We start from the raw sequence: 27,949 nt of genomic DNA, 5'->3' as shown, positions 1-27,949 counted from the left end.
TGCGGTAAGAGTCCCCGAGAGTAAGTTGCACGCAGGTCGAGTAGTATTGGCCTCGGAGGCGTAGGTGAAAACGTGCACCTCAATAGGGCGGGCCTGTTTGAGGTGCATGCCGTGTGGGGTCACTCTTAGTGAACCCACTGGGTGTAGTCCCCGAGACCGTTGTCGACTGCTTGCGTCGGCAGGGGTCTGAAGAACTTAGCCTGTGAACTGATAAACTTGCTGATTACCCTTTGTTTCTTGGTGCAGAAAACTTGTGAAATGGGAACTTCTTATGAAGCCTTGAGAGCGGAGAGGAACCAGTATGCTGGTGAACTGGAAGCTGCAATGCTCGCCATGGCCGGCATGAAGGACGCGCTGGAAGTTCGAGAGAAGTCCTTGGAGGAGGCGCTGGAGGCAAACAGGGTGTTGACGGCGGAGGTGGAGAGGACGGGGAAACAGAGGACTGAGCTGCACAAACAGATGGGCATCCAGAACAAACGATGCATAACCCAAGAGAAGTATGTCACCGACTGGGCTGCGCAGATGATGACTCGTCTGGCTGGTAAGTCTTATGCTTTGTCGAGTGGTTGGACCGTGTGACGAACACTCGGTTTTTACTGTCTGTTTGCTCGTTTGGTGTAGACTTTTGCGGAGACGCTGAAGCTGAAGCAGCAGCTGTGGAGCGGTCCATGAAGGACAATGTGCCACTCGGCGAGGACGCCAACCGGGATCTGCTCCGGGCGCATATCCGCGTAGGCAAAGTGGGTCCTTTCATCAGCCGACTGAAAGAAGTCATCGGCCGCATTGACAAGGAGCTTTGGCCGGAAGACGAGTCACGGCAGGAGATGGAGACTCTGTTGGGGCGACTGGAGGAGATTCCGGGCCGAGTGCAATCGTGGAAGAAATCGGCAGCGCGTTGCGGTGCTGACGTTGCGTTGTCCTTGGTCCGAGTCCATTGCAAGGAGGTGCGGGAAGATAAGCTGAAGACATTGAAGGTCGCCAATACGAAGAAGCTTCGATTCGAAGACTTCATGGAGACGTTCCTTGAGACTGCTACCCGCATCGCTGATGGAATCGACTTGGACACTTTTGTGGAGCCCTCCAGTCCTGGCGCCGGCCCAGCTGATGCGTGATCAAACTTTATCCTCGGTATGCCGAGTGTTTACCTGTAAGATACTCTGCCACTTCTGTTGGCCGTCATAATTTTAAATCGGTGCGGGTAATCTTGATCCGCACTGAGTCAGCTATCGTTTTTGGACTTATGTTGTAGGAATGAAAACATTTAGTCTTTTGTTGGAATGCTGTTTCGAGTGCAACACTTAGTGCGTACTCGGAGAAGATTAAGACTTAGGTGATTCTTGGTCACGTCTAAGTCCCCGAGTGCGACTTGTAGTGCACACTCGGAGGAGATTAAGACTTAGGCGATTCAGGATCGCAGCTAAGTCCCCGAATGTGACGTATAGTTCACACTCGGAGGAAGTTATTAGTTAGGTGATTCTTGATCATAGCTAAGTCTCCGAGTGCGACGTATAGTGCACACTGGGAGGAGGTTAATACTTAGGCGATTCAGGATCGCAGCTAAGTCCCCGAGTGCGACGTATAGTGCACACTCGGAGGGAGTTATTACTTAGGTGATTCATGATCACAGCTAAGTCCCCGAGTGCGACATATAGTGCACACTCGGAGGAAATTAGTACTTAGGCGATTCAGGATCGCAGCTAAGTCCCCGAGTGCGACGTATAGTGCACACTCGAATGAGTTATTACTTAGGTGATTCGTGATCACAGCTAAGTCCCCGAGTGCGACGTATAGTGCACACTCGGAGGAGGTTAATACTTAGGCGATTCAGGATCGCAGCTAAGTCCCCGAGTGCGACGTATAGTGCACACTCGGAGGGAGTTATTACTTAGGTGATTCGTGATCACAGCTAAGTCCCCGAGTGCGACGTATAGTGCACACTCGGAGGAGGTTAATACTTAGGCGATTCAGGATCGCAGCTAAGTCCCCGAGTGCGACGTATAGTGCACACTCGGAGGGAGTTATTACTTAGGTGATTCGTAATCACAGCTAAGTCCCCGAGTGCGACGTATAGTGCACACTCGGAGGAGGTTAATACTTAGGCGATTCAGGATCGCAGCTAAGTCCCTGAGTGCGACGTATAGTGCACACTCGGAGGGAGTTATTACTTAGGTGATTCGTGATCACAGCTAAGTCCCCGAGTGCGACGTATAGTGCAAACTCGAAGGAAGTTATTACTTAGGTGATGCGTGATCACAGCTAAGTCCCCGAGTGCGACGTATAGTGCACACTCGGAGGAAGTTAGTACTTAGGCGATTCAGGATCGCAGCTAAGTCCCCGAGTGCGACGTATAGTGCACACTCGAATGAGTTATTACTTAGGTGATTCGTGATCACAGCTAAGTCCCCGAGTGCGACGTATAGTGCACACTCGGAGGAGGTTAGTACTTAGGCGATTCAGGATCGCAGCTAAGTCCCCGAGTGCGACGTATAGTGCACACTCGAATGAGTTATTACTTAGGTGATTCGTGATCACAGCTAAGTCCCCGAGTGCGACGTATAGAGCACACTCGGAGGAGGTTAAAACTTAGGCGATTCAGGATCGCAGCTAAATCCCCGAGTGTGACGTATAGTGCACACTCGGAGGAAATGAGTACTTAGGCGATGCAGGATCGCGGCTAAGTTTTTTTTGTGTGTGTGTGAGAACTCTGAATCTGCACAAAATTGAATCTGCTGAATATTACTTCGTCAAAACTTGTTCGTTACACTGCTTCAGCCGACGATCACGTATAAAAACATTTGAGGAGATCTCCGTTCCATGCACGCGGCTCGTCTGTCTCCCTCTGAATGTTGTATAGTCTGTATGCTCCATTGTTCAGCACCTTGGAGACGATGAAAGGTCCCTCCCAGGCCGGAGCCAACTTGTGGGGTCTTTGCTGATCCACTCGGAGCACTAAATCGCCTGCTTGGAACGTGCGGCTCCTGACATGACGTGCATGAAAGCGTCGCAGATCTTGTTGGTAAATTGTTGAACGAGTGAGTGCCATCTCGCGTTCCTCCTCCAGAAGATCGACTCCATCTTGCCTTGCTTGTTCCGCTTCGGCTTCGGAGAAGAGTTTGAATCGCGGGGCATTGTGAAGCAGGTCACTCGTAAGGACCACTTCTGCTCCATAGACGAGGAAGAACGACTATCGCCCCGTTGATCGGTTTGGAGTGGTGCGGAGGCCCCAAAGTACTGAAGGTAACTCGGTGACCCATGCACCAGCAGCATGTCCTACCTCTCGCAAGAGTCGAGGCTTCAAACCTTGAAGGATAAGTCCATTCGCACGCTCAGCTTGTCCATTGGATTGCGGATGTGCTACGGAAGCAAAATTCACTCGGATACCGTGACTCGCACAGAAACCTTTGAATCTGTCCGAGTCGAAGTTTGTCCCATTGTCCGTGATTATGCTGTGAGGCACTCCGAATCTGGAGATGATGTCCCTGACATACTTAACGGCTGTGGAGGCGTCGAGTTTCTTGATGGGCTTGGCTTCTATCCATTTTGTAAACTTGTCGACTGCCACCAACAGATGTGTGTAGCCTCCTTGGCCTGTCTTGAATGGTCCGACTGTGTCTAATCCCCAAACTGCAAATGGCCACACAAGTGGGATTGTCTTTAGTGCAGATGTTGGCTTGTGGGACTTGTTGGAGTAGAACTGACAGCCTTCACATCGGTCGACCTTAGCTTTGGCCATCTCGTTAGCCTGCAACCAGAAGAATCCAGCTCTGAACGCCTTGGCGACGATTGCTCTCGAAGAAGCGTGATGGCCGCAAGTTCCCGAGTGGATATCCTCTAGGATCAACTATCCTTCCTCTAGGGAAATGCAACGTTGGAGGACGCCTGAAACACTCTCCTTGTACAATTGACCGTCAATGACAGTGAATGCCTTCGACCTGCGAACTATTTGCCGGGCTTGGACTTCATCTTCCGGAAGTTCTTGTCTCAGGATATATGCCATGATCGGCACAGTCCAATCGGGAATGACTACCAAAATCTCTGTGACCAGATCAACCACAGCAGGCACATCGACTTCAGTCGGATCTGTTGCGCTCTTGGGTTGTACTGGTTCTTTCGTGAAGGGATCTTCTTTGACTGAAGGAAGATGGAGGTGCTCAAGACAGACATCACTCGGGACTGGTCTCCGAGTGGATCCGAGTTTCGCCAACTCGTCAGCTGCTTGGTTCTTCAGTCTTGGAACATGATGAAGTTCTAGACCTTCAAACTTCTTCTCCAGCTTCCTGACTGTATTGCAGTATGTCGTCATGGTGGGGTTCCTTACGTCCCACTCTTTCATCACTTGGTTGACCACCAAGTCCGAATCGCCGTAGACCATCAGGCGACGGACGCCGAGTGAGATGGCCATGCGCAATCCGTAGAGAAGAGCTTCATACTCTGCCTCGTTGTTAGAGGAATCAACGTGTATCTGAAGCACGTACTTGAGCTTGTCACCCTTTGGCGATATGATCACAACACCAGCGTCGGATCCATTCAACATCTTAGACCCATCAAAGAACATTGTCCAATGAGCCGAGTAGATGTGAGTCGGTTGCTGTTGTTCTATCCATTCTGCTATAAAGTCAGCCAGGGCTTGAGACTTAATAGCTTTCTTGGCCTCGAACTTGATGTCGCAGTACAACATCTCCATCGCCCACTTCGCCACTCGGCCCGATGCGTCCCGATTGTGGAGAATTTCCGACAACGGAGCATCAGAAACGACAGATACCGAGTGGTCTTGGAAATAATGGGCCACCTTCTTTGCAGTCATATAGATCCCATAGATAAGCTTCTGATAATGGGGATACCTCTGCTTGGAAGGGGTCAGGACTTCGGAGACGTAGTACACTGGCCGCTGAACTTTGTATGCTTTGCCTTCTTCTTCTCGCTCGACTGTAAGAACAGTACTGGCGACTTGATTTGTAGCCGCGATATATAGAAGAAGGGGCTCTTTACTGAGCGGAGCAGTAAGAACCGGCTGGGTGGAAAGTAGGACTTTGAGGTCGTCGAATGCGACTTGGGCTTCGTCCGTCCACTCGAAGGTATCTGACTTCTTCATGAGTCGGTACAGAGGAAGTGCTTTTTCGCCGAGTCGACTGATGAACCTGCTCAAAGCCGCTAGGCAACCTGTGAGCCGTTGAACATCGTGTATTCTGACCGGCCTATCCATTCAGATGATGGTCCCGATCTTTTCGGGGTTAACATCGATCCCTCGTTCGGAAACAAAGAAACCGAGTAACTTTCCGCTGGGAACACCGAATGAACATTTGGCTGGGTTTAGCTTGATATCGTACCTACGAAGGTTTGCGAATGTTTCTGCCAAGTCAGTCAGTAGGTCGGAACCTTTGCGTGACTTGACTACGATATCATCCATGTATGCCTCCACATTGCGACCGATCTGGTCGAGGAGACATTTTTGGATCATACGCATAAAGGTAGCTCCTGCATTCTTCAGACCGAAAGGCATAGTGATGTAGCAGAAGCACCCAAATGGGGTGATGATAACCCGAGTAGGCATCAAGGAATGACAAACGCTCGCATCCCGCAGTCGAATCGACAATTTGATCTATGCGGGGGAGCGGAAAATGGTCTTTCGGGCAGACCTTATTGAGGTGCTTGAAGTCAATGCACATTCGGAGTGACTTGTCCTTCTTGGGCACCATGACGACATTGGCGAGCCACTTGGAGTGGTGGACCTCGCGAATGAAGTTAGCAGCCAGCAGCTTGGCCACCTCTTCTCCGATTGCCTTCCTCTTGTGCGCGGTGGACCGACGCAGGCGCTCTCGGACGGGCCGAGCGACGGGATCCACATGCAGTCGGTGCTCAGCCAACTCCCTGGGTACACCCGGCATGTCAGAAGGTTTCCATGCGAAGATGTCCCAGTTCTCACGGAGGAATTGGGTGAGCTCAGCTTCCTATTTAGGATCGAGGGTGGTGGAGATGTTCGTCGGGGCGGCCGACTCGTCCGTCGGGAGGATGTTGACCTTCTTAGTCTCTCCCGCCGACTGGAACGTGGACTCAGAAGCTGGCTTCTTTGAGCGCATTAAGTCGGCAGGGTCGACTGTCTTCTTGTACTCTTCGAGCTCGAGTACAGCCATCTGCTGGTCGGCGATCCTTGAACCTTCTTGCAGACACTCCTCGGCTCGCTGACGGTTGCCGGTGATGGTGATAACGCCTTTTGGACCTGGCATCTTCAACTTCAAGTACACATAGCACGGGCACGCCATGAAACTCACGTACGCCGGGCGGCCCAGAATTGCATGGTAAGCGCTCTGGAAATCCACCACCTCGAATGTGAGCTTCTCCTTGCGAAAGTTTTTGTCGGAGCCAAAAGTGACGTCCAACGCGATCTGGCCGAGCGACTTAGCCTTCCGCCCGGCGACGACTCCGTGGAACTGCATATTGCTCTCGCTGAGTCTGGACATCGGAATGCCCATTCCCTTGAGGGTGTCGGCGTACATGATGTTCAGTCCGCTACCGCCATCCATGAGGACTTTGCGCAGTCGGACTCCTTCCACCACCGGGTCGACGAACAGAGCCTGTCTTCCTCGAGTGGGGACATGCGTTGGATGGTCCGACTGATCAAAGGTGATCGCAGTCTGAGACCATTTAAGGAACTTGGGAGCAGTCGGAACGGCCATGTTGACCTCTCTGTTCACTAGCTTCAGTCGACTCTTGCTTTCGACGTCAGCAAAAATCATGAGGGTTGCATGGACTTGGGGGAAAGGATCCTCCTTATCCTCCTCATCTTGTTCAGGATTCTTCTCACTCGATTGTCCTTCGCTGAACCCCTGGATCAGGAGACGACACTGCCGAGTGGTATGCTTCGCGTATATGGGATTGTCTTCTTCGTCCATCTTCGTGTGAATTGGACAAGGCTGATCCAGGATGGGATTGTTGAACAACTTCTTCTTCGGGAAGACTGTGCTTTCCCTTTGCCCTTGAACTTGGCGCTGGTCACAGCTGCAGCTTCTGCCTGCGGTGTGGGTGGAACTTTCTGTTTCTGCTTCCGAGTGTTACCTCCGTCGGCATCGCCGACTGTCTTGTGTTTGCCGCTCCGGATGCGGTCTTCTTCCTCGCCATTTGCATAACGAGCTGCTATCTCCATCATCTTGCTCATGGAGATGTCGCCTGTCCGGCCGAACTTTAGGTACAACTCTCTGTACCGTACGCCTGCCTTGAATGCGCAGACTGCTTGATGCTCGGTGACGTTCTCCACCGTGTGGTAGAGAGTCGTCCATCGCTGGATGAAGTCGCGCAAGGGCTCATTCGGCTTCTGGACACAGTGTTGAAGCTCCACAAGGCCTGCAGGGCGTTTGCACGTCCCTTCGAAGGTCCTGATGAACACTCGGGCCAGATCTGCCCAACTGTAAATGCTTGAGGGGGCTAACTGGTTCAGCCAAGCTCGCGCCGAGCCGTCGAGCATCAGAGGGAGGTGCTTCATAGCGACATGGTCGTCCCCTCCTCCGATCTGGACTGCCACTCGGTAGTCGTCTAGCCATGTTTCAGGCTTGGATTCTCCCGTAAATTTACCGATTCCCGCTGCCAATCGGAAGTTGGGCGGGATGTCAGCTGAGCGGATGGCTCGACTAAAACACTCGGGGCCGGACACGATGGTCCTGCTGCCACTCGGACGATCCAGATCGTGGCCATCGCGGTGGGCTTGACCCCTGTCGACTCTTCGCTGGGCGATTCGCCCTCTTGCGTCGGGTCTCGGGTCGTAAGTGTCGCCGACTGAACGCCGATCATCATGATGTCGGGACCCATAGGGCCCACCCCGCAGAGGGGTGCGCGAACGGCGGCGATCTTCACGGACCATGGAACGACTGCCTCCCCTGTGGTGCTGATAGGATCCGGGGATGTGAACCGACCGATGCGTGTTTGCATGGACGGAACTATTGTGGATCCGGTTGTGCGACTGGGAGACCGCCGAATTCTGCTGCTGCGCCGTGTGCAATAGAGCACGGATCTGCTCGATTCCTCTTCGTGCCTCTGAATCAGTCGGCTGGAGGGAATCGGCGATCTTGGTTGCCGCAGCCAAGTTGAGGAGAGGTGTGCGGAACAACTCTACGTTGCTCTGCCGGGTGTGCCGACTGGCAGAACGGCGAGGCGGACGGCGTGCACCGGATGCTTCACCGACCTCGCGCTTGTTCCGGCCGGCCTGATGGGGATCTTCATGGGTGTTGGCCATGTGAACTTCTGTTGCAGGCCTGCAGCCCACGTACTCGGAAGGGAGCTCAATCGGAACCGAGCCCGAGCACTGGGGACGCGGGGCAACCACAACAGACTCCAGAACCGCCACTTGAGAGAACGCAAACTGACGCGCTCGGGCATGCTGCACCCAACGTTGTAGACGCGGACTGCGAGATCGCTTGCTGCGGCGCGTGACGAAGGTGCAAGCAGGCAATGGAGCCGATTGTTGGAGAAGAAGAACGCCGCGAGCGCCGGCACGGAAGTGCGTGGTCCCGCGACGGGGAAGCGCCTCGACGTCGAGAGGTGCCTCCCGAAGCCACGCCGAATCGTCGACGATGAAGGAGAGAGAGCCGAAGAGGATCTGGTGACCCATGCTCGAATCTCCATCGGACGACATGACGAAAGGAAGTAGTCGCAAACTCGCCGGAAGTCGCTTAGACGCCTGCCCCACGGTGGGCGCCAACTGTCGTGGGTATAAGCCTGACAGTAGATGTGTAGGGTACGAATGAGATGGGCAGAGTCCTAGCTACGGCGAGCTTGTATGAGTTCAGGCCCCTCTGCGGTGGAGGTAACAGCCCTACGTCTCAGTGCTCTCGGAGCTTGTTACCGAGTGTAATATGGAGTACAAAGATTTGCTAACCCCTTGACCAGTGGGGGAGGGCGGCTTATATAGAGTGCTCTGCCCTCCACAACGGTTCTGACTCAGGGGTGGAGTAGTGGCGATTGAATGCATACGTTACAGGTAACATATGCTCTAAATGCTAGTAAATGCACCCAGAAACGTACAGCAGTTTCCCTCCAGAGAGGTCACGACGTACCGAGTGTATCCAGTCGGTAGGCCCGGTGCTCTCCGAATGTTAGTCTCCGACTGGATGATTCTGGGCCTGTTACCGACTGGATGATGGGGGCACCTTAATTCAGTCGGGGCATACTTAAGGTCCTGTCCCTTGTGTGGGGTAGTCCTTGGGTAGGACATGTAGGGCAGGCCTATGACCCTACCCTAGGACTATGACCCCATCACCGCCTGTCAAATTTCGTCGCGATCGGAGTCCGTCTGGTACCCGAACGGTCGACCGTAGCGGCACCGTATTCGGTATACCGTTGGACGTATGTCGGTGATTTAAAAATCGTTGCCGCGCCGCCCGTTCTCCCTCTCGTCTCCGGATATCCCCTCTACACGGCCGCGTACCCATTCCCGCGTGCGGAAACGTTCAAATCCGACCCCGCGGTTGGATCCGGAACGCGATTCCGGTTAACCGAGCCCGTCTTTTATCTATAGATACCCCTCCACCATATTTTTAGACAGCCCCCTCTCTCTCTCCCTCGAAATCCGTGCGCAGCTAACCCTAGCCCCCACTCTCTCTCTCTCTCCTCCCACCACCCACCAGCCGCCGGGTCCGTCGAGCCCATCGCGCCGCCGCCTCTCTCTCTCTGCCCGGGAAGCCGCCGCGCCCTCTCCCCATGGCTGCCCAAGCTCGTGCCGAGGCTTCCCCCGCCTGCGCCGCTAGCCCTGCCGATGCTCTCACCGCCCGCCGCCCGCTGTGGCCGCCCCGTGCTCGCCGATGCCCGCCCGCCGACCTCCTCGAACCAGCCACCGCCAGATCCGGAGTTGCCGCCTTCCATGCCGCAGCCGCCATGGATCCGGTGCCCCTCGCGTGCTACGCTGCCCGTAGCCGGCCGAATCCGGTCCGATCCGGACCGGGCTAGAGGTCTCTCCGCCTCCCCGCGTCCCAAGTCGTCGTCCCGCCTCGCTGCATGGCCGCCGCCATTGCTGTCGCGAGCTCCTCGTGCGGTAGTAGACGAACGCCGCCCGTGCGGCTCAGCATCGCCCTGGCCACGTGGGCCTGCTACGCCCCGACTGGCCCAGGTCCCAGGCCAGCGCCACGAGCTGCCGCAGCGGCCCAGCGCCGAGCCGGCCCAGGTCCCTGGTCGCGCCTTCGCACCCAAGGCAAGGCCCAGTCGCCTTCTCCATCGACCTGGCCCATGGCCCCAGGTAAGTCCCGCCCCTATCCAGCGCCGCGTGCGTTTCTTAGTGTGTTGCGCCCACCAATTTGGCCCGGTTAGATTAATTAGGATTTTCGTAATTGTTTTACTTCCAGAAAATTGTTAAATATTAAAATGTTCGTAGATTCTTAACCATAAGTCGGATCGAGGCGAGTTGTATATGGATCTTGTGTATTTTTTCGCGTAGATTTCAAATTTCTAACTTGCATAATTATTTGAGGCCGTTTGAAGTGCCGCATGCATCGTTTGGCATGCTGTCCCAATAGGTTTAGTCGCGTATTTAATTTTCCGCGCGTGTTCGAATTGCTCGAATGCCGTATTAGAAATGCCCATGTTTTAGGAACCATTTTTCCATCCATTTTGGAGCGTCATTTGTATTTTTGCGTGTAGGGAATTGCCACTAGTTTATTTTCCCGTCTATAGGTTATTTTTCCCGCATTTATGTGTGGCTTTATTTTGTTGTGCAACCCCACATATTTATATATGTTTCTGGGGTAGAAAAATCCATGGGATTTTTCTGTGCAATTAGTTTTAGCTTTTGAGTAAATTAGTTCACGCGATATTTTGCCGTGATGCCCTTTTGTTTAATTCGTAGGATTTATTCCGTGCTTCGTTTGAAGGAGTTCTCAACTAGGGAGTTATTCTTGGGTGTTTAGACTAGACCCTGGTATTTTTGGTTGCAATAGAAATGCATGCTTAGGTGTGGTTTGCTTGCTCTCAAGTTGCTAAAAATAGTGCTGATTTGGGAGAGCTGAAATATTTCTAAGTCTGGATTCTGTTATATTTTGTTGTTGTCTTGTCTTGCTTGTATCTTGTGATATGTATCTCTTTTGAGGTTGGTGCAATGGAGTTAGTTGTAGCCCTTGTGTTTCTCTAGTTTGCTATGAATCTTCATGCCTTTTGGAGACCTGTAGCTTAAGGTTTTTCTGCTGTCAATATAGCTTCAGATCGAAAACTGCACTTTCATGAGGTGCAATTTTCACTAAGTCTGAAATAGTGTGTGAGATGCCTTTTTGTGTCTTCTTTCCCTAGTGATCCATGATGCCATGCTAGTTGTTGTTAGTTGTTTGTAGTAGTGCTTCTTACCCTCTTTCAAGTCATGCCTTGCTTGAGTTTATCGGAGTTGTGTAGCCCGTAGTTGTGGGGCGTGGAATATGCTATGTGGCTGATTTTGGCAGATTGTAGTGATTTCTTGTTTTGCTCGTATCTTTTGATCTGTAGCTCTGATTTGATCGTGTCCTACATGAAACTTGCTAAGAATCTCGTGTAGTTTCATTTTCTCTTGCTGGTTGTGTGTTTTGAAGTGCTCGTGACCGTCGTTGCACACACATTGCACTCATGCCATCATATCTTGCGGTGCTTGTAACTTTTGATCCGTAGCTCCGTTGGAGATGTTCTCTATGTGTAAATTGCTTGAAATGATGCGTAGAATCACGTGAACCTATTTGTTTTGCTGTTTAACAACTAATTAAATGCATTAGTTCAGATCTGGACAGAATTGTAAATTAACATATGAGGTCGTCTCGGAGATGCTATATGTCATTTCCGACCTCATTTAAAATGTCTAGATAGGTAGTTTAATTTCTGCTTCACCTCTTGCATGTTTGACAACATTAATATTGCCGTGTAAATAACCGGGAGTGAACTAAATAATTCATATGTGGAGTTTCATCAATATGCAACTCCTTGCATATTGAACTTCATTTAATGTGTAGTTTTGATTGTGTGAATTGTCATGCCGTGACTTGCATGTATTCAGTTGCTCATGCATCATTTGTGTTGTGCATCATGTGGTGAATTTCGTGTGTTGATGCTTGTTTCCGATTTTCCCCGTCTCGATAGAGTTCCGCAAGCGTGTCGGATGTGAGGACCTGTTCGACTACGTCGGTTCGTCTGCTTCACGGAGGCATTCTTCTTCCAAGCGGGATCTCAGGCAAGATGATCATTTCCCCAAATACCATTACTATCATTGCCATGCTAGTTTTACCGCTTCTATCGTTTATGTCTCGTTGCCTACCACATGTTAAATATCAGCCTCTCAACAACGCCATGAAACCTTCAACCTGTTCAACCTAGCAAACCACTGATTGGCTATGTTACTGCTTGCTTAACCCTGTGTTAGCGTTGCTAGTTGCAGGTGCAGTTGCTTCCATGTGAAGCATGGGTTCCTTGTTATATCACCCTATTAAATGCTATTTAATTTAATGCACCTATATACTTGGTAAAAGGTGGAAGGCTCGGCCTTTCTAGCCTGGTGTTTTGTTCCACCTTTGCCCCCTTAGTTTCGGCTACCGGTGTTATGTTCCATAAATGAGCGCTCCTAACACGATCGGGGTTGTTATGGGGACCCCCTTGATAATTCGTTTTAGATTAAAGCTGGTCTGGCAAGGCCCAACTTTGGTACTACATTTGCTTAATAACTAAATAACTGCATAGGGAGTAATTAACCCGAGGATAATTTAATCAACCCCCGGGCCAGTGCTCCTCATGAGTGTTGGTCCAAAAAGGACAGAATGCGGGGCCACCACGGGGCAACTCGAGGTTTGGTACCTGTAGGCTTTTCCATCCGTCGTGTCCTGAGAACGAGATACGCGGCTCCTATCGGGTTCGTCGACACGTCGGGCGGCCTTGCTCGATTAGTTTTACCTTTGACGAGATATCTTGTGCATCGGGATTCCGGTGATGCTTTGGGTAATCTCAGAGTTGAGGTTTTCCATTAGGGAATCCGACAAGATCGCGAGCTTCGTGATTGAGGATTTCTATGCGGCTTGTGGTAATTTGTGATGGACTAGTTGGAGCACCCCTGCAGGGTTAAATCTTTTCGGAAAGTCGTGCCCGCGGTTATGTGGCAACGTGGAAACTTTGTTTAACACTGGTTCTAGATAACTTGAAGTAACTTAATTAAAATATGCCAACTGTGTGCGTAACCGTGACTGTCTCTTTCGAGAGTTCCTTCTCCGATCGAGGACACGGTGGGGTTATGTCTGACGTAGGTAGGTGTTCAGGATCATTCATTTGATCATCAGTAGACACGTCCGTTATGCGTAGATCTTCCCTCTCTTATTTCTTGTACTCGTAAGTTTAGCCACTAAATATATGCTAGCCGCTGCTGCAACCTCACCACTTAACCATGCCTCACCCATTAAGCTTTGCTAGTCTTGATACCTTTGGAAATGAGATTGTTGAGTCCCCTGTGGCTCACAGATTACTACAACACTAGTTGCAGGTACATGTAAAGGTTACTCGACGCGAGCGCGTTGATTGTTCATTTGGAGTTGCTTCTTCTTCTTCGTCGTCGTCGATTCAGGATGGGCTCTCCGGCAGCCTGGGATAGCAAGGATGGACGTCGTTCTTATTTTCTCGTTTGTTTTCGTCCGTAGTCGGACCCTGCTGTTACTCTTAATGGTTATGTAATGTACTGATGTGACTCTGATGTGGCTTGTGGCGAGTGTAAGCCAACTCTATATATATCTCTTCTTTTCAGTACATGTACTTGTAACGATATCCATTCTTGCGACACGACGAGATGCGCTTCTATCCCTGACGAGGCCCTCGTGCCAAATTGAGGATAGGGTCGCATCTTGGGCGTGACAAGTTGGTATCAGAGCAGTACCGACCTAGGAGCCCCCTTGATTGATCAAACTTGGCCGAGTCGAGTCTAGTGAAAAACTGCTTTGAGTCTAGTTATATATCGGAGAGTAGGATTCTTTTTTTCTCCTCTTCTATGCTCTGGTGAGGAATCTTGACGTAATAATTTAATTCTACTCCTCTTCTCACTCAAAAAAAAATTAGGATCACGCGGATATTTTTCGAATCTATATGATGCCGATGTGACGGAGTTCTGTCTTGGTGCCTCCTATCTGCTTTAAGTTTCAGGGAAGTTGAGCTCCAGGGGATTCTTGAGCACATCGTTATCATTCAGATTTCTTAGTATCTCAGAACGAAGGATGTTCGTAATTGCTTCAATACTAGTAGTTGCGAGATAACCCCGATGTCCCCAGTACTGGTGCAGATTGTTCGGGAGTACTGCCATACTTTGTATCGTTGTGATCACGAGGGTCTGTTGTAGATGAAGGTCCGAGATTCTGGTTGTGTGTTGACGGATGTGATACAAGTGACGGGTTAGTTTAGGAGTTGTGTGAAATACTCCTTGTATGCGTGTACCAGATTGCATGACCAGAAATTTCGGGAATTCTTAGGTGGGAATTCAAGTAGTTACTTATAGGACGATCTTCCAACAAATTTGTGTTGCTTCGACGTCAAGTGGTGATTTCAGATCTTTTCTAAGAGGTGTTCTCATATTTTTATGAGAGTATTAATTATTTTTCTCTATCAATTATCATGTCAATTCCTTTTAAACCGGAGTCATCGTATCAATTCCATTCAACCGGTGTGCTTCTCTTCAAGTGTAGTCTATCCTCTCTAATTTTGCAAGATCGTTCTCTCATTTCATCCGGAGTTCATCTCATCTGTTCCATGTTGTCTTTGTTTTCCCGCCCTCCCACCCTTTTTTTCAGTGATTCAATTTTCATCCAAGAGTTTTCTTTTCATTGTGCTTCCGCTGTCTATTCTTTTCTCTCTTACCCGGTGATTCATTGTGAAGATTCTCAGGAGCTTCGTGTTCATATTTATTCATTCTTGTCATCCTTACCGGTGAATTCAATTTAATTATCCGTGTCATCGTATCCTTTTCGTCCTTGTAATTCTTTCCCATGTTGGAAATTCTTATCAGTCTTCTTGTTATTTATTCCTCTCTTTTTGATCCGGAGCGTTGAAGCTATCTTAGAAGTTTTTGTTTCCAATCTTTTCAATTATTTCGAGGTGCTAACCTCATCTAGTTTCTTATACCGGTGCATTCAATCTTTCTTTCAATCTTTTCTAACGGTGGTTTTTTGAGTGGGCCCATAACCCACAGGTTCTTTCCCAGGATCTTTCCTAGCTCTTATAATCCTTGCCCGGAGACCATTAATTCTTTTCAACTATGACGTAAGTATGATTTCCATCAGTCATATCCCTTCGTCAAGATCTATTTGAATTAATTCTCATATTGGTTCAACCTTTCATTCTTCTTTATCCCGGAGTGTCTCATTAATTTTTGGTGTTGTTGTTCTCGTCATCATTTTCAGCTTGCAAATTCGGAGGAGTGTTTCTCTCAAATCTTGGTTCATTCTCTTGGTGATTCATTGTTTTAGCCTTCTGGCATCGTCTTGAATTATTCCCAATCATGACTAATTCTTTTCTTCCTACCCGGTGCTTCTCTGAGTTGTTTTTATTTCTCGTTCCTCCGAAGGCCATCATTTTAGAAGATTCTTCGTTCTCAACTTTCAGCTTCATCCTCAATTCTTCTCAATTGTTGTCTCTTCGTTCGTCTCTCGTTTATCCGGTGCCTTGTTCTAGTTTTATTTCAGGTTGCTCATGATCCCTTCATTCTCATGTATCTCCAGTCATTCATCGTTGCCTCATTCATTTTAATTCTTACTGGTGCTTCCTTCAATTTTGTTTCAAGTGGTGCTTATCTCCCTATCTCTTCAAGATTCTTTCAAGAGGAATAAGTGGTATGCTAAATCCGTTGCTTGTCGTCAATTAAACTTGATGAAGGATAAGCATAACATAATTCTTATTCTTGTTCATAGTAATCTGAATTCTTCTTCCGGAGTGGCTCATGATATCAATTCTTTTCTCAAGTGTTCTCATCTTTTCTTTTCCGGAGTTCCAAGTTTTCTCAAGTATCTCTTCGTGTTGCTTCATCTAAATCTTGGTAAGGTCATAATCTTATTCTTTCTACCTTCATATCGTTGCACCATTCATTTGTATACGAAGGTCCTTCATGGTGGTTCATCAAGGTTTCAATTCATTCTCAAGTGTACTTCAAGAATCTTATTGGACGACCTCAAGTGTTCTTTCTCTTGCTTTTCCAATGCGTTTGTTCTTCCTTTATCCTTTCAGGTGGTATTATAGCATTCTTGTTAGTGTAGGAGCCTCGAAGAGTTTTCCTTTCAAGTATGAGATAATTAAATCCACCAATTCTATGGTCATGAGGTATTTTCAACCCATGATTTCTTCATTGAGCTATCTTGGTTTGGATGTCACCTAAAGCTTTTCCTATGGTTTGTTGCTATCATGGTGCTTGTCATTAATCCAAGTTTTCAATGTATCCTCTTGGTGTAAGAATTGTTCACATCTTGTTTCTCTTAGTGGTTGGTTGTCACTTCATAAGTTTGAAAAGGTCTCCATAAGCCCACTACTATCTTGTTCTTTTCGTTGTTGTTTCCAACAACTTCGTTCAATTCTCCTTGCAAGGGTGCTTGTCAAGTTCATTGGAGTTAGTAGTTGTCATTCTTTCTTCATTCTCTTCTTCCGTATGAGCTAGTCCATATTCTCTTCTTCCGGAGCCCTTGCGTTGTTGCTCTTTTGGGTCAATCTTGTTGTTCTATCAAGATCATGGTGTTCCCTTGTTCTATTTAGTTGTTTGTTATGAATATTGTCTAGTTCTCCTACCTTTTCAAAAAAATTGTCCCATTTTCCTACCGAAGTGCTGCCGAAATTTTCCGTGAATTCTTGCTTCTTTCTCTTTTCAATCCGCATCGCCTTGCAACTTTCAAGGATCATTGGTTTCACTCGTTTGTCAAAGAAGCGACTAAGTTTTTACCTCTTGTTCTTTCTCATCCTCTCCCCCTTTCATTCTTGGATCTCGGGGCGAGATCCTCTTGTAGTGTAGGAGAGTTGTGACAGCCCGATGCCGACGTTCCAAAAGATTCCCCTTCTATTCCGTTTTCGTCGTGTGTCTATTTTCTTTTGTCGCATCATCATCGCATCATGCTCATCATCTGCATTGCATCGGCATCCCGTTGCCGCCAGTTTTCAAAACTTGCATCCGTTAGTAGTTGCCGCTTCACGTGTTGTCCGTTCTGAGCCCGATCGCACTCGCACGCGCCCGCGGCATCGTTCGAAACCCTGTTTTAAAAGTGTGCGTAAAACTTTCTCTGATCGGGTTGAGATTTGACGTGCGGTCTTATTTTAATATAGCTAGGCCGCCTGTCGAATTTCGTCGGATCGGAGTCCGTCTGGTACCCGAACGGTCGACCGTAGCGGCACCGTATTCGGTCTACCGTCGGACGTCTGTCGATGATTTAAAAATCGTTGCCGCGCCGCCCGTTCTCCCTCTCATCTCCGGATATCCCCTCTACATGGCCGCGTACCCGTTCCCGTGTGCGGAAACGTTCGAATCTGACCCTACGGTTGGATCCGGAACACGATTCCGGTTAACCGAGCCCCTCTTTTCTCTATAAATACCCCTCCACCATATTTTTAGACAGCCCCCCCTCTCTCTCCCTCGAAATCCGCGCGCAGCTAACCCTAGCCCCCACTCTCTCTCTCTCTTGCCACCACCCACCAGCCGCCGGGTCCGTCGAGCCCGCAACCGGCCCGCCGAGCCCATCGCGCCGCCGCCTCTCTCTCTCTCTCTGCCCGGGAAGCCGCCGCGCCCTCTCCCCATGGCTGCCAAGCTCGTGCCGAGGCTTCCCCCGCCTACGCCGCCAGCCCTGCCGATGCTCTCACCGCCCGCCGCCGGCTGTGGCCGCCCCGTGCTCGCCGATGCCCGCCGGCCGACCTCCTCGAACCAGCCACCGCCAGATCCGGCATTGCCGCCTTCCATGCCGCCGGCCGAAACCCGCATGCCGCAGCCGCCATGGATTCGGTGCCCCTCGCGTGTTTCGCTGCCTGTAGCCGGCCGGATCCGGTCCGATCCGGTCCGGGCTGGGGTCTCTCCGCCTCCCCGCGTCCCAAGCCGTCGTCCCGCCTCGCTGCATGGCCGCCACCATTGCTGTCGCGAGCTCCTCGTGCGGTAGCAGACGAACGCCGCCCATGCGGCTCAGCGTCGCCCTGGCCACGTGGGCCTGCTATGTCCCGACCGGCCCAGGTCCCAGGCCAGCACCACGAGCTGCCGCAGCGGCCCAGCGCCGAGCCGGCCCAGGTCCCTGGTCGCGCCTTCGCCCCCAAGGCAAGGCCCAGTAGCCTTCTCCACCGACCTAGCCCATGGCCCCAGGTGAGTCCCGCCCCTATACAGCGCCGCGTGCGTTTCTTAGTGTGTTGCGCCCACCAATTTGGCCCGGTTAGATTAATTAGGATTTTCAGAATTGTTTTACTTCCAGAAAACGTTCGTAGATTCTTAACCGTAAGTCGGATCGAGGCGAGTTGTATATGGATCTTGTGCATTTTTCCGCGTAGATTTCGAATTTCTAACTTGCATAATTATTTGAGGCAGTTTGAAGTGCCGAATGCATCGTTTGGCGTGCTGTCCCAATAGGTTTAGTCGCGTATTTAATTTTCCGCGCGTGTTCGAATTGCTCGAATGCCGTATTAGAAATGCCCATGTTTTAGGAACCATTTTTTCATGCATTTTAGAACGGTCATTTGTATTTTTGCGTGTAGGGAATTGCCACTAGTTTATTTTCCCGTATATAGGTTATTTTTCCTGCATTTATGTGTGGCTTTATTTTGTTGTGCAACCCCACATATTTATATATGTTTCTGGGGTAAAAAATCCATGGGATTTTTCTGTGCAATTAGTTTTAGCTTTTGAGAAAATTAGTTCGCGCGATATTTTGCCGTGATGCCCTTTCGTTTAATTAGTAGGATTTATTCTGTGCTTCGTTTGAAGGAGTTCTCAACTAGGGAGTTGTTCTTGGCTGTTTAGACTAGCCCCTGGTATTTTTGGTTGCAATAGAAATGCATGCTTAGGTGTGGTTTGCTTGCTCTCAAGTTGCTAGAAATAGTGCTGATTTGGGAGAGCTGAAATATTTCTAAGTCTGGATTCTGTTATATTTTATTGTTGTCTTGTCTTGCTTGTATCTTGTGATCTGTAGCTCTTTTGAGGTTGGTGCAATGGAGTTAGTTGTAGCCCTTGTGTTTCTCTAGTTTGCTGTGAATTTTCATACCTTTTGGAGACCTGTAGCTTAAGGTTTTGCTGCTGTCAATATAGCTTCAGATCGGAAACTGCACTTTCATGAGGTGCAATTTTCACTAAGTCTGAAATAGTGTGTGAGATGCCTTTTTCTGTCTTCTTTCCCTAGTGATCTATGATGCCATGCTAGTTGTTGTTAGTTGTTTGTAGTAGTGCTTCTTACCCTCATTCGTGTCATGCCTTGCTTGAGTTTATCGGAGTTGTGTAGCCTGTAGTTGTGGGACGTAGAATATGCTATGTGGCTGATTTTGGCAGATTGTAGTGATTTCTTGTTTTGCTCGTATCTTTTGATCCGTAGCTCTGATTTGATCGTGTCCTACATGAAACTTGCTAAGAATCTCGTGTAGTTTCATTTTCTCTGGCTGGTTGTGTGTTTCGAAGTGCTCGTGACCGTCGTTGCACACACATTACACTCATGCCATCATATCTTGCGGTGCTTGTAACTTTTGATCCGTAGCTCCGTTGGAGATGTTCTCTATGTGTAAATTGCTTGAAATGACGCATAGAATCACGTGAACCTATTTGTTTTGCTGTTTAACAATTAATTAAATGCATTAGTTTAGATCTGGACAGAATTGTAAATTAACATATGAGGTCGTCTCGGAGATGCTATATGTCATTTCCGACCTCATTTAAAATGTTTAGATAGGTAGTTTAATTTTCGCTTCACCTCTTGCATGTTTGACAACATTAATATTGCCGTGTAAATAACCGGGAGTGAACTAAATAATTCATATGTGGAGTTTCATCAATATGCAACTCGTTGCATATTGAACTTCATTTAATGTGTAGTTTTGATTGTGTGAATTGTCATGCCGTGACTTGCATGTATTCAGCTGCTCATGCATCATTTGTGTTGTGCATCATGTGGTGAATTTCGTGTGTTGATGCTTGTTTCCGATTTTCCCCGTCTCGATAGAGTTCCGCAAGCGTGTCGGATGTGAGGACCTGTTCGACTACGTCGGTTCGTCTGCTTCACGGAGGCATTCTTCTTCCAAGCGGGATCTCAGGCAAGATGATCATTTCCCCAAATACCATTACTATCATTGCCATGCTAGTTTTACCGCTTCTATCGTTTATGTCTCGTTGCCTACCACATGTTAAATATCAGCCTCTCAACAACGCCATGAAACCTTCAACCTGTTCAACCTAGCAAACCACTGATTGGCTATGTTACTGCTTGCTTAACCCTGTGTTAGCGTTGCTAGTTGCAGGTGCAGTTGCTTCCATGTGAAGCATGGGTTCCTTGTTATATCACCCTATTAAATGCTATTTAATTTAATGCACCTATATACTTGGTAAAAGGTGGAAGGCTCGGCCTTTCTAGCCTGGTGTTTTGTTCCACCTTTGCCCCCTTAGTTTCGGCTACCGGTGTTATGTTCCATAAATGAGCGCTCCTAACACGATCGGGGTTGTTATGGGGACCCCCTTGATAATTCGTTTTAGATTAAAGCTGGTCTGGCAGGGCCCAACTTTGGTACTACATTTGCTTAATAACTAAATAACTGCATAGGGAGTAATTAACCCGAGGATAATTTAATCAACCCCCGGGCCAGTGCTCCTCATGAGTGTTGGTCCAAAAAGGACAGAATGCGGGGCCACCACGGGGCAACTCGAGGTTTGGTACCTGTAGGCTTTTCCATCCGTCGTGTCCTGAGAACGAGATACGCGGCTCCTATCGGGTTCGTCGACACGTCGGGCGGCCTTGCTCGATTAGTTTTACCTTTGACGAGATATCTTGTGCATCGGGATTCCGGTGATGCTTTGGGTAATCTCAGAGTTGAGGTTTTCCATTAGGGAATCCGACGAGATCGCGAGCTTCGTGATTGAGGATTTCTATGCAGCTTGTGGTAATTTGTGATGGACTAGTTGGAGCACCCCTGCAGGGTTAAATCTTTTCGGAAAGCCGTGCCCGTGGTTATGTGGCAACGTGGAAACTTTATTTAACAGTGGTTCTAGATAACTTGAAGTAACTTAATTAAAATATGCCAACTGTGTGCGTAACCGTGACTGTCTCTTTTGAGAGTTCCTTCTCCGATCGAGGACACGGTGGGGTTATGTCTGATGTAGGTAGGTGTTCAGGATCATTCATTTGATCATCAGTAGACACGTCCGTTATGCGTAGATCTTCCCTCTCTTATTTCTTGTACTCGTAAGTTTAGCCACTAAATATATGCTAGCCGCTGCTGCAACCTCACCACTTAACCATGCCTCACACATTAAGCTTTGCTAGTCTTGATACCTTTGGAAATGAGATTGTTGAGTCCCCTATGGCTCACAGATTACTACAACACTAGTTGCAGGTACATGTAAAGGTTACTCGACGCGAGCGCGTTGATTGTTCATTTGGAGTTGCTTCTTCTTCTCCTTCTTCGTCGATCTAGGATGGGCTCCAGGCCGGCAGCCTGGGATAGCAAGGATGGACGTCGTTCTTATTTTCTCGTTTGTTTTCGTCCATAGTCGGACCCTGCTCTTACTCTTGATGGTTATGTAATGTACTGATATGATTCTGATGTGGCTTGTCGCGAGTGTAAGCCAACTCTATATATATCTCTTCTTTTCAGTACATGTACTTGTAACGATATCCATTCTTGCGACACGACGAGATGCTCTTCTATCCCTGACGAGGCCCTCGTGCCAAATTGAGGATAGGGTCGCATCTTGGACGTGACACATACTCATCCACCAGATCGCCTGGAATTCCATATGCAAGCATGCGGATGGCCGCGGTGCATTTCTGGTAAGAGAAGAATCCTAGCTTGCCAAGGACATCCGTCTTGCACTGGAAGTATGGGTCATGAGCAACCACTCCCTCTCGGATACGATTGAACACATGTCTTGCCATACGAAAACGGCGACGGAATTTATCCGGCTTGAAGAGCGGTGTGTTCGCAAAGTAATCGGCATAGAGCAAGACCTGACCTCTCTCCCGTTGCGGTTCAAGTTCGGAGCATGGCCAGGGAGTGACCCCCTATACCGAGGAAGCTGTCGTTGAATGTGGTCGTGAACCATCAGTGCAGCCACCACAATATCTTCATCATCAGACGACGAATCGTCCGATGAATAAATGAAGTGGTGGAAGAAAAACTCATCACCACTGTCCATACCTTCGCGGGCAAAGTGTCGAACACCTTGCGCTCGTGGTGGCAAAGAGGCCGCGATGGTCACCTTGATGCACGGGTGGTTGGTGGCCGGCTACTGGCCGCTCTGGAGCACTCGTCGGAAGTCGTCGTGGCCGCCGTGGTACGTCGCCCGCGGTCATATCCACTCTGCCGCCGGCTACGACGGGGACGGCCAAACCTCCTCCGATCGACACCCAAACTATGACGAAAGCGCGGGCGTGGTGGCGGCCATGACGAGACGGGGTTTGGTATGGACGGCTGGGGGATGAGGTGGTCGGAGAATAGCGGCGGCGCCGTCGGCGGGGCGGGGCGGGAAAGGTGGTGGAGACGTTGAAATCGAATGAGAATACTTGTGTCCCCGACACGCGGGCCACGGGCGGACAAGGACGTGTGGTGAGCGCGTCCGCGCGATGTCCGTTTCCTCCAAACTAGGCACAAGTTTGGGCCGGAGATGGGTCGAAAACGGACGAAATCCGAACATTTGTCCGTTTAGGTCCGCGCGTTGGGCTGCGGTATTCGTCTGTTCTATCTTAAACGGACAAGTGATGGGGTCGTGCAGTGGAGCTGGCCTAAATCCTGGTCATTCTACCTCCAAAGCAGTCAGGTCACCGCTGCGTATGCAACCTTGATCGGTCAAGACTCGGGACACCGTTCCAGCGTCAGCTTTTCAGTCATCAGGAACTCTACACAACCTACGACATGACCGTAAAAACGGGAATACGGGATGACGACCCGGTGGCCCCTGTCTCCGTAGAACCCGATCGCCGAAGAGTTGTTCATGGTGGCGTCCATGAGCAGATTCTGCCCGCTGGGGATGAAGAACTGGGCAGGAGTCGTGGAAACCGACACCGGCGTTGCAACCGACGGAGGGAGTACAAATTTGGCATATTATTACTTTTTCAGAGTTTTTCCTACAAATTTAGTCACATTCTCACCATTTAGTTTCAAAGAAAATTTATAAACCTTCTTTTCAGAGATGGAGGGAGTACCGACCAAATTTGATGCAATTTTGTGATTAGACTTTTTTTTATTCTTTTTTTGTATGCGCATGAAAAACTTTTCTACTACTTTCCTTTTCCTAAATATTTGTCTTTTTAAAGGTTTCACTATAAACTACATACAGATATATATAAACATAATTTAAAATATAAATTTATTTATTTTGTTTTGTATGTAGTTCATAGTTGAATCTTTAAAAATACAATTACTCTCTTCGTTCCTAAATATAAGTCTTTCTAGAGGTTTTACTAAGAGACTACATATGAATGTATATAGACATATTTTAGAGTATAGATTCATTCATTTTATTCCGTATGTAGTCCCTTAATAAAATCTCTTAAAATACTTATATTTAGAAACGGAAGGAGTAGTAGTTTTGCATGCATAGCAATGTGAAAATTTCTCTATACGGAACATGCAAAACGTTCAAATTTCCTTCCCAGACCGTTGTTGCTACCTACACATGGTGAGAACTATGTCATTGGCATATCCGACAAAGTGAAAAATGAAGGTGTATCATTTTTCAATCCAATTTATTAATTAGCATGCAAAGGTCAAGAACTAGTAACAGCTACTCCCTTCGTTCCTAAATATAAGTTTTTTTTAAGATTTTACTAAAAGACTACATACAGAGCAAAATGGATGAATCTACACTTTAAAGTGTGTTTATATACATTCGTATGTAGTCTCTTAATGAAAACTTTTAAAAAGACTTATATTTAGAAACGAAAGGAGTAGTTACCGACTATTCTCTGCGATCATAAAAACAAGGCCCTAAACTTTGTTCCTCTTTTCTCACAAAAGCAAGCCTCATGGTCAATTGGATCAATCACAAGCCAAGCTCAGTAGCTGAACATGTATATGATTAGTAGGTTCGAAAACGCGTCGGTATGCGTGCAACAACATGCAAGCCCATATATGTTTGGGACCGCTCTGCTGCATCAAAATCAGTTCCGTTTCACCAAATCCATTTTAGAGCAGTTTCATATAGGAGTTGCAACCATTTCAAGAGAATGTTTGGCTCTCATTTAGCTCTAGCTTCACGAATTCAAAATTTGATGGAAAGGATCTATTTGATTGGACGAGAGGTAAGAAACGAAGGGGTATCCACTTACTGGTGGCAGTGGTGGGTAATTTTCTTCCAACTCCAGCTTCTATAATTTTATGGAGCACTTTCTAGAGAGCTTCACAAAAACAAGGAGTTGGACCTCGGATTCTAGTTTTTTTGCGAAGCGGTATATCGTGGAGCTATTCCGTTTGGCTTATGTTTTCTAGAGCGGGGCTCAATTTTATGGAGTAGAGCAATCCCAAACAGGCTCGTCTAAAGGAATTGAGGGAATACAAAAGGAATAAACACAAAGAAAGAAGTAAGCAACTACTCCCTCTGTTTTTAAATATAAGTTTTTTTAAGATTTCAATACAGACTATATATGGAGCAAGAAAGTGAATCTATAGTCTATGATATGTTTATATACATCCATATATAGTTCGTATTGAAATATCTAAAAATACTTATATTTAGAAACGGTGAGACCGTGAGAGTAGAAGGTAGATTTGATTGACACTGATCCAATCCCAAAATCACTTCATATTTGAAAGATTAAGGACTCGTTCGGTAATCCATCGACTCCTTAAAATTTAAGAATCTACAAAGCACCTGTGCAGCCGCTCCACAATTTTTAACCCGATGCCAGTGATGTGCGCACGATTCAAAACGTGGGGCCTCTAGTTGCGAGTGGCCATGGCAACGAATACATCCACCAGCTGCGAATGGATGGGGAGGGAGAGATAAGAAAAGAGAAGGCCTACAATCGTTTGCCTTTCATTTTTGCGAGTTTACATAAAGTTGATGGCCATATTATTATTTTTGATAATTTTATAAACCTAAAATATGTTTTTTGCTAAGCTAGAAATCCGCGCACGATTCAAAACAAGGGTCGTCTAATTGCGAGTGGCCATGACGACGAGCACGTCCACCAGCTGCGGATGGACGAGGAGGAAAAAGATAAGAAAAGAGAAGGGCTATAATCGTTTCTCTTTCACTTTTGGAGTTTACATAAAGTTGATGGCCATATTATTTTGTTGGTAATTTTATGAACCTAAAATGTGTTTTTTGCTAAGCTGGACATAATGAGATCTACCCAAAAAAAATGTTCCTATGTCCCAAAAAAAATACCAAAGCTTGGTATAGCTCTAAGAAAGAATTCTTTATATAACACTACTTTAAAATCACGTTCCCTATTTGACACTGGTAAAATATTTATTCCTTATCTATCTCCAACTCTAAAATTTGTTCCCAATATAACACTTCCGTTCGTTTTGTGAGCAAACAGCGCTAAATTGCACATGAAAGGACAATATTACCCCTATAACTAGTATATGCCATTCTTTTAATCCTCTTTCCCATGCGTATGTGTTTTATTTTTGTTTGAAGCGGTTTTGTACAGAGCTTTGTCTAAGTACTTATACTTGGTATTGTAGAGAAAAACATACAATGTCAAGGTTATAGACGTGTACTAGCACATTACTTCTTCACGTACCCATCCATGCAGGCATTGTGAGCAAGTACATGGCGATGACATGCAATTTTTTTAGTAGAGATATGGGATTTTATTCAGCAAAAGCCTCGGCAAAATCTACCAAAAGGGACGTTACAAGAAAGCTAGGTTTGGAATCAAGCCAACATTCTGTCATCTCTCGTGTGCTTGCTTGCTTAGCACACAGATGGACGGGATTATTGGCCTCCCTATTACAATGCTGAACGCAGAAAGAAGTAAAAACATCTACGAGCTCCCCCATCTCATCTAAGATAGGCGCCACTACTGAACGAGAGTTGTGACGCAAGTTCCATAGCTGAACTAGGTCCAGGCTATCTGTCTCCATTATGACCTTCGAAAAAACCCTCAACTGAGCAAAAAGAACTCCCTCTCTCAGGGCCATCACCTCGGCTACCAAAGGATCGGTCACACCATCAAACGGTTTACACCAGGCTGCAAGAAAAGTGTTGTGGGATCGAGCTACCCCACCTCCCCCTCATCTGCAAAATTGTCTAGCAACACTCCCATCCGTGTTGATCTTGACACAATCCTGCTCCGGTGGTCGCCACCCGTGTCCGGGAAGAATCCGAGCATGATCCCGTGGTATGTCTAACAAGGCGAGAGCATCCCTTGTCATGATCATAGACTGAACCGGACTAAGAGGACCCCGATCATGAGTGAGATTATTATGTGAAGTCCAGATCGCCCACATAATCAACACCATCTTTGCCCTATCAACCTCCGAGAACTGCTGATCACATAAAATGTCAGCTTTCCACGACTGGGGCTGTACATCAGGTCGCTGTATATCAAGCCACTCCGGTGCCACATCCTAGAATTTCATCGCATGTGCGCAGTTGAGGAGTGCATGCATAAGTGTTTCATCAGGATCCAAGCACAATTTGCAGACACTGTTATCAAAAATATGTCTGTGTTTGAGGACAGATTCGACTGGCAACAAAATGCCTCTCATAACCCGCCACCAGAACACCCGAACCTTTGGCAGTACTTTGAGCTTCCACAGTCTCGACCACATATGTTGTTCTGTCACTGGGGTTTCTGTAGTCGTCCCTTCATCTAGAGCTCGTTACTCTTTTTGATTCATCAGAGAGCGGTACGCTATTTTAACAGTGTAGATTCCCGACTTCTCGGGAGCCCATGCCACCACATCTTCCCCTCCAGCCACTCTCAATGGTATATTCAAGATAGCTTCGGCTTCGACAGGGGAGAATATCTGTCGAACTAAGTCGATGTTCCACAAACCTGAGTAAGAATCGATGAGCTCCGAAACCCATTGCAAGTGAGAGTTCCCAACACGCGAGGGGGTCATCGAAGCAAGAGTAGGCACCCATTTGTCTTCCCAAATAGAGATGAACGAACCAGTCCAAACACGCTTGATCAGACCAATTTGCAGAGCTTCTTTGCCGGCAATAATCGCTCGCCATGTTGCTGAGGAGCTTCTCGGCGCCGTTGCCTACATGAAATGTCCATCTGGGAAATACTTCCCCTTCAACACACGAGCACAAAGCGAGCTCGGATTAGTAGTTAGCCTCCACCCATGTTTCCCAAGTAGGGCAATATTGAACAATAGTGATGACATGCATGACCATGGCCATCTGTACGTACCATAGTATACGTACATACCTGAATACCTGCAACGGCGGCTGAAGACACACATGTATACGTATCGAATACCCGTGCGGTGTACTGGCAAGCACACATACATATCCTAATACTCATACACCTGTGCATGTATGGTTAAAGAAAAAAAACAAGTCCACGTATTGCCTGGCAAGATACGTGATTGTTTTGTTTGCTGGCGTGTTGATAGGGAGATACTACAAGAGAGAGCAGAGCACGCACCTAGTTAATGATCAGATAGATGTTTAAGGGTAAAAATGTCATTTCATGTGCAATTTAACACCGTTACCTCAGAAAATGGATGAAAGTGTTATATTGGGAACAAAATTTAAGGTTGGTGTTAGATAGGAAAGAAATATATTTTCAATGTCAAATAAGGCATCCAATTTATGGTAGTGTTAAATAAGGAATTCTCTCTAGCTCTAATCATCTTGGATGACAGGAAGGAAAAAGATAAG

Source organism: Hordeum vulgare, chromosome 3H (genome assembly GCF_904849725.1).
Source record: "Hordeum vulgare subsp. vulgare chromosome 3H, MorexV3_pseudomolecules_assembly, whole genome shotgun sequence".
Classification (NCBI taxonomy): Eukaryota; Viridiplantae; Streptophyta; class Magnoliopsida; order Poales; family Poaceae; genus Hordeum; species Hordeum vulgare.
This window is presented reverse-complemented; position numbering follows the sequence as displayed.